Source organism: Eptesicus fuscus, chromosome 12 (assembly GCF_027574615.1).
Source record: "Eptesicus fuscus isolate TK198812 chromosome 12, DD_ASM_mEF_20220401, whole genome shotgun sequence".
Classification (NCBI taxonomy): domain Eukaryota; kingdom Metazoa; phylum Chordata; class Mammalia; order Chiroptera; family Vespertilionidae; genus Eptesicus; species Eptesicus fuscus.
This window is the reverse complement of record NC_072484.1, coordinates 31,118,794-31,130,152: the sequence shown is the minus strand read 5'-3', so window position 1 is coordinate 31,130,152 and position 11,359 is coordinate 31,118,794. Positions and strand designations below refer to the sequence as shown.

Here is an 11,359-nt window from a genome sequence, read left to right as displayed (position 1 = left end):
AATTTAAACAAATAAATAAATAATCTAAATGAGCTTAATCTTTTCGAAAGTTATGTTCACTTAAAAGCTATAAAATCAGTCATCTTAAATCTACAAAGAAGGGAGGTCTTTATGGCACCGTCTCCTTAGAACCTCATCTTTTTCATCAAATTTGGCCACAAACAAATTTCTTTGCGCCCTTGTTTTCAGATTCCTCTTGCAGAAAAGGCCAAGTACAAACACGGAAGAGTAACTGCCTAGGCCCATGCTCGGCAAACTGCGGCTCAGAGCCACATGCGGCTCTTTGGCCCCTTGAGTGTGGTTCTTCCACAAAATACCACGGCCTGGGCGAGTCTATTTTGAAGAAGTGGCGTTAGAAGAAGTTTAAGTTTAAAAAATTTGGCTCTCAAAAGAAATTTCAATCGTTGTACTGTTGATATTTGGCTCTGTTGACTAATGAGTTTGCCGACCACTGGCCTAGGCAAGTAGGAAAGTGTTCCAAAATAGTATGCAAACAACAGAGTTCTGGGTTGGTCTCTGGAACTCCATCTGAACCAGGACTATGACTTTGAATGGGATCTAGAACGGGAACTTGAAGCTCTTCTGGGTGGAGGGACATACAATGAGCCTTCAAGGGTGGAGCAGGTAGGGGAGATTTGGAATGACCTAGATTTTTACTTAATATCACCTTTTGATTTTCTTCGGGGGAATGATAGAGAACGAGCCTGTTTTGAGGCTTCCCATACTCATCCTTAGACCTGTTTCGAGAGTGCAAATGGGAGCCCTGATCGGCCTTGGGCTTCGATTTGCTCTTTGATCTAGATTTCCAGCCTTTTGACCGAGACCATAAACAACCTTTGCTCGGAGACCTGGATCAGGAACAACTTTTTGAGATCCTTTGCCATCTGCTGTGGCTGCTCGACTTACGGCCTTGATCTGCTTCCAGTGTAAGCCGCCCTTGTCTAGTTCCTGCTTTATCTTTAACTAGCTTTCCCGTTGCAGGAAAATTCCTGCAATGGGATTTCCTGCTGCACTCTACCCCGCCTCCGTTCCTCCCTTGCCGCCCGCCTCGCCTTCTCCTCCGGCCCGCCCGCATTTCCCTTCGCCCCGGCCCCGCCTCCGCCCCGCCCTTGCCGCCAGCCTCGCCTTCTCCTCCAGCCAGCCCGCGTTTCCCTTCGCCCCTGGCCCCGCCTCCGTCCCACCCTTGTCACCGGCCCCGCCTTCTCCTCCAGCCAGCCCGCGTTTCCCTTCGCCCCCGGCCCCGCCTCCGCCCCGCCCTTGCCGCCGGCCCCGCCTTCTCCTCCAGCCCGCCCGCGTTTCCCTTCACCCCCGGCCCCACCTCCGCCCCGCCCTTGTCACCGGCCCCGCCTTCTCCTCCAGCCCGCCTTCGTTTCCCTTCGCCTACGGCCCTGACTTCACTCTTCCCTTCTCCTCCCCCCGCCCCCCTGGCTTGCTTGCTTCTTCGAAGCTTTACTCCCCTTTGCAGCTCTTGGCTTATTTCGACACTGTCTTGATATGCAAATTAGCCGCCATCTTTGTTGGGGCAATTTGCATATTCATCCTGATTGGTTGGTGGGCGTGGTTTGGCTGGTGGGCGTGGCTTAGGTGTAGCGAAGGTGCGTTCAATTTGCATATTTGTCTATTATTAGATTAGATGAGCCTAAAATTTTTGCCATTTATTTCTGTGCCATCCAGTTGATCCAAAGCAAGCTTCATGTGAGAGTAGGAGCGAAACTCAATTTTACTCCTTCGTGTGTGAGTTCTTTGTGAGCATCTGCATAGGTTACTTCACCTGCTTATCTCATGAAACGCTTTAAATCTTGCCAACTGCGACGACTAGAAAGATGTCTACCATAAGCCTGAATTCTGTTCCAACAGGTGATCCGATTCGTCTCTTCCCGCAGTTCTCTGCCTGCTGTATCCTGCTCCACCACCGCGGCGTCGGTAGCTGTAGCCATGGAGATAGCGCCCTGTGCTCCGTGATCACGCACCCGCAGAGGTTCTTGCCATTCATCTGTGTAGGGCAAAGGGAGTCCTCCAACTCCAGGAAGCAGTACCCATTTTTAAGGTCTGTTTCGAGGAGTCGGCCATCGTCACTGAAAAGGTGCTGGATGTCCTTCTCCCAGACGTGGTAGTAAGGGGTCCCCATGGAGACATGGCGTATCTGTGGCTGACGCCCTCCGCGGCCCCCCCCCCCCCCATCCCAGCACACACCCCTGCCACCACGACCGACAGGGCCTACCACAAGGCAGAAGCCGCGGTCCAGTGCTGGATGGCAAGAGCCCAAATGCGCACTTCACAGGGCAGCCGCGGCCAAGTCCAGCACAATGGCTGCAGCCTCTCCTATACTGAATCAGGGCTGGCTCATGTGATCAGTAGAACGGGGCGCGGCAGAAGTGACAGTGCATGGGATCTGAATGCAGCTCACAAAGGCAGTGAGATGCTACCTTGTCCTTTTAAATCGCTTACTCTGGGGAGAGCAGCCACCATGACAGGAGGACACTCAAGCTACCCTGTGTTGAGGCCCGTGTACAGAGGAACTGAAGCCCCCCACCTACAGCCAGCACTGACTGGCCAGCCCCCTGAGTGAGCCTTCTTGAATGAGAATCCCTCAGCCGCAAGTCAAGCCTTCAGATGAGAGCAGCCCCAGCAAGTCCCTAACTGGAACCTCAGGAAAGACCCTGAGCCAGAACCACCTGGCTGAGCTGCTTTCAAATTCCTAAACCCATAGAAACCATGAGAGATAAGAAATGATTAGTATTGTGTTAATCCAGGATTTGGCAAAACTTTTACATAAAGAGAGTAAAAACATTTTAGCCTTTGTGGGCCACATAGTCTCTGTCCAAACTATTCAGCTCTGCAAAAGTAGCCATCGGTTATACGTAAACAAATAGGCATGGCCGTGTTCCAATAAAACTTTATTTGCAAAAAACAAGCAGCAGGCCAGGGATTTCCCTCTGAGGACAATGGTTTGCAAAGCCACTTTGTTTTGTGATTTTTATGCCGCAATATAGAACTAACCCCCTCCCTGAATTTGTGGAGTGACCTGAACGAACACCTCACATTTCAGACAAAGCACACTGTCGGTGATTTGGAGGCCAGATTAGAAGCTCCTGGCAGGGCAAGCATAAAAAGGCAATGGTCCCAGGAAGGGATGACGAGCCAGGCTGGAGTGGGAGCTGTGTGGACCCAGGTGATGGCATAGATGTCTTTTGTGCTTCCTGCCAATTAACGGCACAAGAATGATATTAAAGCCGTAATGGAAACCTTTCCCTTGAACTCTCCCTGCACTGTCTAGTGCTGACTTTAGACGGTCTGAATAATGAGCAAATGGGACAGTGCTGAGCAAAGCTGGCATGGGGCAAGCTCCTCAGCTCTTAATGAGAATGCCGACATCAACTGAGCCATGAGCCTAGAACAAAGAACCACCCTAAGGAGGGTCCTAGGAACACTGCCTGTCACCCAGTCTCTGCCCCTTCCATGTGTCCTCTGCAGCCTGTTCCTCGCAGCTCCTTTGAGGACCCAGTTCCCACCCTTGCTAGGATCAAGGTTACAGCTGGGCCAGTGCACAGCCTGAGATAGACCTGAGCCTGAAACATCTGTACATGTGGGGATAGGGCAGCAGAGGGAGCAAGATGCTCAGGAGCTGGGGAATATGGGGGCGGGATGGAGAGGCAGAGGATGGAAAATTCAGGAAAGTAGGAGGGAAGGGAGGAAAGGGGAGGGAAGAGAGAATCAAATAGGCTAAATACAGCATGTAAACAACACTTCAGAATCTGGCTTCTCTCCTGGCCCATCCCTGTGGATCCCATTCTATAGCAACCTAGGTAGCACCAGCCTTTGATCCCAGGGCTGCACAAATAGTGACAGTCATCCAGGAATCCCAGCAGCAGTTTGGGGATTCGCTCTAATTGGCTCTCAGTGCCCATATGCCCAAGCCAGTCACTGTGACTAAGAAATACCTAAGTCCAGGGCTCCATCCCCAGTCCTCCTGGACAGAGGGAAGGAAACCAGGGCATTTTCCAGGAGAAAAGGGAATGGATGCTGGGAGGATGGAGTCACAACCATGAATGCCCCTTTAGAATTTACTGGCTGGTCAAGGATTTCCTATCCGGTCCCTTCCTTGTACAAAAGGAGAGATCAGGCTCAGAAGAGGGAGGGATGTGCCTATTGTCAGACAGCTTGTCAGGGGTGCTATGGCCTGAATGTCCGTGAGCCTCTAAAACTGATACGTTAACGCTCTGACCTCTAACACAATGGTATTAGGAGGTGAAGCCTTTGGGAGGTAATTAGGTTTAGATGAGGTCATGGGGGCAGAGCCCCATGGAGGGATTAGTGTCCTTGAAAGAAGAGGAAGAGACCAGTGCCCTCTCTCTCTTACTGCCCCGTGAGGACACAGCAAGAAGGCAGCTGAACAAGAAAAAAATCTCATCAGACAGTGACTCTGCCAGCACCTTGATCTTGGACTTCCCAGGTTCCAGAACTGTGGGAAATAAGTGTTATTTAAGTTCCCCATCTATGACATTTTGTTACAGCGTCCTTAGGGGACCGAGACAGTGACAAAGCCTGGGCAAGATTCTAGGCCCTGCTCTCTGGCACCTGTCTCCTCAGGGGCAAGGCCAAAAGAGCCAGGCCCCCAGGGAGCCAATGGGTCTGAGGCCACCAGTTAAGATGTTCAGGGAAGGGGCTGTGAGGTCTTACACAAGGGCTTGAAGTATGGGCCGAGTTTGTATGTGTGGGGAGCAGGGAGGAGGACAGGGGTTTCCTCAAAGGGAGTTCTGTCTCCCGGCTCTCTCTCCTTTGAGAACCTAACAGTCTGGTGGCAGAATAAGACAGGTGGACAGACAGTGGCCACAGAGTGTGACCAAGCTATTATGGGAAAAGCATTTAGAGAGGGTGTAGGGCCCTCGCCCAGCTTAGGGAGATCAAGGAGGCTTCCTGGTGGCAGTGATGTTTAAACTGGATTTTGAAAGATGAGCACCAGTTAGCTAGGAAGAGAGGAAAGGCCTTACCAGTGATGGGAACATCATGTACAAAGGCACAGAAACACAAAAGCTCATGATGTGGTTGTAAAACAGCAAATAGTTCCCTATAGCTAGATGTGCCAGAGAAAAGTAGGCAAGGAAGCTGGGGATGTAAGCAGGTGCTGATGGCACAAACTGTGTCTGAAGCTGGCCAGAGCCCTAATTTTATTCCCCTAGCTCTGGGGGAACAGGGAACGGTAGATTGTAAGATGGGCAGTCGCCACTCATAAATATACAAGTGGCTTTGATCTTGGGAGGCCTGGAAGTGGCACCGGTATGTAAATCAGGACTCCTGGTTGTAGAGGGCAGAAGCTGGCCAACTCAAACCACCTTGGCCCAAAGCACAGTTTGGGAAGGATCCTGGGATGACTTGTGTCATCCATCCAAGTTGTGTGAAACATCTGTGGGGAGATGACTGTGTACTTTCTTTCTGGAAGACAGTTGAGCAATATGAGCTAAAACCTAAAACATACATATTCTTCAAACTTCAAATTGTACTTCTAAGAATTTATCCTAAGAAAATTAGTAAGGATGAAGGCAAAGGTTTAGCCTCAAGGATATTCATTGCAACACTATATAGGAAATAGCTGGAAACAGTCTGAATGTCCAACAAATAAGAGTCTGGTCTGGAAATCTGATGATGGGCTATGCTTTACTCATTTGATCTGTTGCTGTGGTCAAGATTGACAGTTCCCAGATGTTTGTCCATGGGCCAAGACTGCTCAGTAAAAAAGTGTTTGCTAGTCTGTGGCAAAAATCAGAAAAATAGGAACAACAAAAAGATGTTCATAAAACTTTTTTTTTTTCCTGTAACATTATCTCCATTTTACTTCTTTGGCTTGATGATGATAATGGATAACTTTTTACTTCTTTCCAAGCTGCACATAACAAAATATTATTTTCAAGGTGGCATAAATCAATAGGAGCTTATTTTTTTCATGTTAAAAGAAGTCTGGAGACGGTGACCACTGGGGAAGTTTCGGTGCTCACCAATGTTAGGCAGATAGGAGTCTCTGTGATTCTTTTGCCTTTCCCTCAGGTCCCAAGAAGGTTGCCACTGCTCTTGGCATTCTATCCATGGGTCAAGGTAGGAAGAGGGGGGATGAGATGGTACCAATGACATTTTGTGTTTTACAGGAAAGCAGAAGCATTCTCAGAAGTCTCCAGCAGACTTCCTCAATGTGTCATTAGCTAAATTAGGTCACAAGGCCACTGTTAGCTGCAAGGAAGTCTAGGAAATCAATAATCTGGCAAAAGAAAATGAGATTACTATGTTGGATTTACTAATGACGATTAATTGTCTGGGATTGAGTGCATGGCCCCTCAAATAAAACAAAGAAAAAAAGGGGTAGAGAGGTAGGAAGCAACTATGGAGAGGGGAGCGAGCCATGCCTGCCACACTGGATGAAAAAATAGTTGGTAACTCTAGATTTTTGGAAGGTGGAATTTACTAGTCCATGAAATGGTGAAGACTAGGGACCAGTGGAATAAGATGACTGGTTTTCAAATCAGATTCCTGTGTTGCCCAGAGTTATGTAGAGGCTACTGTTGCGTGATAAAGTGGCAAGAAGGGATGGAGGTACTAGCACCCAATCTTTCTTTAACCCAAGCACTTACACATTTATCTGAATATTATATTGAGTATCCACATAAAAATCTACTTGCTGTATGTGTATATGTGTGTATATGTATGCTTTTGTATATCTTTATACATATTGATACATGTACATATATGTGTACTTTAGATAGATAGATTGATAGATAAATAGATAGATAGATAGATAGATAGATAGATAGATGATAGATAGATAGATAGAGATAGATAGATAGACAGATAGATCTAGTAAGATAGGCAGCAGTGATTTCAAACTGGTAACCCTTGGAGTCCAAGTCATTATTTAAAATCTCTTTGACTTTTAAATGTCTACACTGGCTATCTATTACTCCACAGATTCAAACATTTCTGATATTTTTAAGATCACAGTTCACATATTTATATTAATTTTTGTATAAATTAATTTACCCTACTCACACATTTACATTCATTTTAATACCATCCAGTTCACATTACATTAACTGCCTGGCCCCTGAGCACTTGGTTTATGACTCCTGAATACGCCAGGCATTAACAATGGCTCTCTCTGGATCATGGTCGTTTTTAATTTTTTCTTTTTCCTGGTCTGGCCTGTCTAATTTTGCTAAAATAAACAGACATGGCTTTTGTAATAAGGGAAAAAGACGCCCTTTTAATTAAAAAGTAATAACAATGTGGCCTGTGATCCTGAGGGCTGTTTGGGCCACGCTCCATCTGCCCCCACCGAGCCTGGCTCTTCTGACTGCTGCCTCCCCATCCTGCCTCAAATGTGTCGCCAAGTGAGTGGCTGGGGTCGCGCCCTTGACCTATGAGTGAGGCTCTCCCCAGAGGTGTGAGTGGGAGCTGGGGGCTGGATGACCTCTGAAGAATGGGCCTTTCCCAGAAGAATCTGTAAACCCAGTTGGAGTCTGAGGCCCTTTCGAACACCGAACTCAAGCGTGGGGCACTCAGTTCCTGCAAATGCCAACTGCTTTGCTCTGATGACTGGGGCTGTTGATAGATATATTGCTCTCAGCTAGTGTGGTATTATCACACCACAGTTTCACTCTCTGCTACTGCAAGTCACCAGGACAACATCTGCTTTGAATCTTTTCTCATTATGATCTAAAAAAAAAAAAAAAAAGAAAAGCTGAAATCTAAGCCACCCCTTTAACACGCTGTGTCTCTTCCTCCTTTCTTCCTCTCCCTTTCTTTCCCCCCTTCTCTGTCTCTCTCTCTTTTCTTTTTCACTCCAGAAACTTCATACCAGGTCTGAGTTTTGAAACTGTCCAGCCCAAGTGCCCTTCTGCCAGTTCAGCAGATGAGAACACTGAGGCTCAGGGTGGAGCAGGGATGCGATCACAGAGGTTCTCAACTGACCTGCTAAGTAACCCGTGGCAAGCAGCTTGAGTCCCTCCGCTTCCTTAGCTACAGGGCAGGATGGTGCTAACAACCTGCCCACCTCATCTCGTTCCAGGATCCCCTGCAATCGCAGATCCGATGGTGGACAGAAGGCCCTGGTGATCAGCAAGGCTATGGTCATTGTCACTCAAGGGCTTCTAGGTAATTGGTGACAGAATTAGGCCTTTTTAGAACTCAAAAATCCCCCGATTTCTAATTGTGGCATCCTCTACAATGTACTAGGGAGGAAGGACTGAGAAGACACTAACAATAAGATCTTCTAGCCTGGGAGTGCTAACTCAGTGCCTTACACAAAGGGCAGCTTCACCTACGAGCAACGTTCTGCAGTCAAGCTCTGACCTCGAGCAAGCACAGCACTCTCTCTAGCTCAGTCTCCACGGGTGAAAAATGAGGGCGAGAATGGTGCCTACCTACTGAGCGTAGGATGAGGATGAAATGAAAGCGCGTGAGCCCAAGGTAGCACAGGCATTCAACAAAATCACGCGGCTTCCAAGACCAGACTGATCCGGGTCTTCCCCCAGTTTGCACTTACTTCCGGAGCAGCTGCCACCTTTGTGAGTCTCGGTTTCCTAACCAAAGTTTATAACAGTCTCCTCTGTATCAGGTTGTGAGGATGAAATGAGGCGACACACACACAAACACGGTCCTTCGGCATGGGATGGCTTCTCCCCACAAGAACAGCCTGAACCCTAAAAAGAGACAACAGCTTGCTCTGTGCGAGGCCCCATTCTAAGCACTCTACCAGCTCACTTCACCTTCACAACCACCTGGGAGGCAATATAACTAGTAACCCCATTTTGCAGACGAGGAAACGGAAACCCAGAAAAGTTGAGAAGAACAGCACTTTCCCCAGGGTGAGAAGTCTGGAATCTCCGGGCCAAAATGGGCTACAGACAAAATTACAGGACACCCTTCTGCGGTCTGATTCTGGCCCTGCTCATTGTCTTTGAGCTCCATTGTGGCTCTTTGGAAAGTGTAGGTAACTGATACAAATTCTGTCTAGTCTGATACAACTGACTTTCCTTCCCTTGTGGAAAAACTAACTGCCTCCATTTAGAACTCAATTCCCTTGCTCTGTACACATTTGCACTTTTCTTACTTTCCCTTTGAACCAATTATAACATCTATCTGGTTCTCTCAGTGTTTAACAAGTAAAATAAAATCTTTAACACATGATTATACCTATACTGGTAAGAGAGTCATGATTTTACCATTTAATGAAAGTTTCTTTTAGCGGGGCTTTAGAAATCAGTGTCTGATTCTATGGCAATAGTCCTGAAAATCAATCCTTCCATTGCCCCCTGCTCACCTCTAGGGCTGAGGACTCAGCCCTTCCATGTGTATTTTCTAGCTAATCCCCATACAGGTAGGAAATTGGAGCCCAGAGAGGCAAGGCAACTTAGTCACAGTTACACAGCTAAGCCAACACTTTCTCTTTCTGGAGGAGTGTGTGTGTGTGTGTGTGTGTGGGTGTGTGTGTGTGTGTGTTCTGCCTCCTTGAATAGAGTGTGAATCCAGCTCCAGGTAGAAACCCAAGAATTCATTTGGGAATTTCTGGTGTGTGATGGGAGCCAGGTGATGCTGTGGTTAAAGAGCAGGTTCCAGAGGCGTTGGCAGGTGGCTCAATCTCAAGGGAGTGAGGCTGCAGCATCACGGTTGGTGGTGTCCTTAATTCCTCCAAATCCTGAAGAACAGTCCACGCCGATGTGGTGGCTCACTTCTGTTCCTTCCTAGATCTCTCCACTGAGAAACTTGCCCAAGGTCTTAGTATTTGTAAGTGATGGAGACAGGATTTAAACCCAGAAAGTCTGACTTTGCTTCAGTCTGCAAGACCTGGACTTAACCCAAGTTTGTTCTTCCCCACTGTGTAATCCTGGCCAAGTTACTTAACCTCTCTGAGCTGCTTAATCTCTCATGAAGTAGTTAGAAAAATTGAATCTCTATATATAAAAGCCTAAGCGACCAAATGACCGAATGACCAGTCAACCTGTCGCTGTGATGCACACTGACCACCGGGGGCAGATGCTCAATGCAGGAGCTGCCCCCTGGTGGTCAGTGCACTCCCACAGCAGGAGCACCGCTCAGCTGACCCACAGGCACCAGACACAGCTGCTGGAGCGTCGCTGCGGCGCCTCTCCCAATCGGGACTAACTGGGCACGAGCCTGCAGCAGGCGCAGCAGGGCCGGGATGAGCGGGAGTGGCAGGCAGGAGTGGCAGGCGGTGTTGGGCAGGCGGTGTTGGACTGCAGTTTAGGCCCGATCACCACAGGCCACACCAAGGGACCCCACCAGTGCACGAATCTGTGCACTGAGCCTCTAGTTAGATAATAAAAGCCAAGTGTCAGACACATGGTAAATCCTCAATAAACAGCAGCTGCTTTCCAAGGCCTCATTATCTCAAATAATGAGCCACCACTTAAGAGCCCCTGGCATGAGTCAGGCACTACGGGAGGCACTTTAGTGGCATCACCTTTAGGAATCATCCCAACCCCTGGGAAAATACCGTTATAATCCCTATTTGACAACTGAAATGATGTGACCAAAGTTGCACAAAGGGTAAGTAATGAGGCCAAGATGTAAACCCAGGTTGCTTGACTCCAAGACCTAGACACTTTTCCACTCTGTACATTCACTAATTTATTCATTAATTCAACAAATTTTTATTGGGCGCCTACCATGTATGCCAGGCACTGTTCTAGGAGCTACAGGTACAGCAGGGAATCAAACAGTCACAAATGTCTGTGCTCATGAAGCTCATATTCTAGTTAGGGGAGCATCAATCAGACAAAGCTTCTGGCCTTTAAGGTAAGACCGGTTGCACATCCCCCCTGCCTGACCAAGGTGGGGCAAGTGCCTGAGGGGGCTTTGGGGCTGGAGCTGGACATGGCTGGTGTTGGAGGCATGGGAAAGGATCAGAACCAAGTCTATGAAAGGATGGACACAAAGATGTCTGCTGAGGGGCATGGAGGATGTGGGAAGGAGAATGGTCTCAGAATCAAGCAGAGCTGACCATCCGTGCCCCCGGGGACTTGGGTTCTCTGAGGACTGTCGCTCCTTGAGGGTCAACAATGTCCAGAGCTCAACGCAGGCATTTCCATGCATGAAGACTGTGACTGCACTGAGGACAGAGCCTGCGCAGGTCCCCCAGTCTAGGGCTCCCGGGAACGTACTGCTAGTCAGGATAAAGGGGATATGCACCTCACCCTGCACGGCTGCCCTTGGTGGGCATTCGGGTGGGCCCGAGCGCCCTCTTGTGGCTTCCCTTGTCTGCATGGACCCTCCATGTGTCCTGTGGTTGGAGGGGCTTCCCATGCTTGGATCATTTCTCTGTCCCCAGCCTGGATCCTTTTCCCTAACCCAG

At 48.4% G+C, this 11,359-nt stretch overlaps 1 pseudogene; it reads right to left on the bottom strand.

The window, feature by feature from the left end:
* Window positions 1-1,629: 1,629 nt before the first annotated feature.
* Window positions 1,630-2,128, bottom strand: LOC103285815 (serine/arginine-rich splicing factor 6-like; annotated as a pseudogene).
* Between the last annotated feature and the right edge of the window lie 9,231 nt (window positions 2,129-11,359).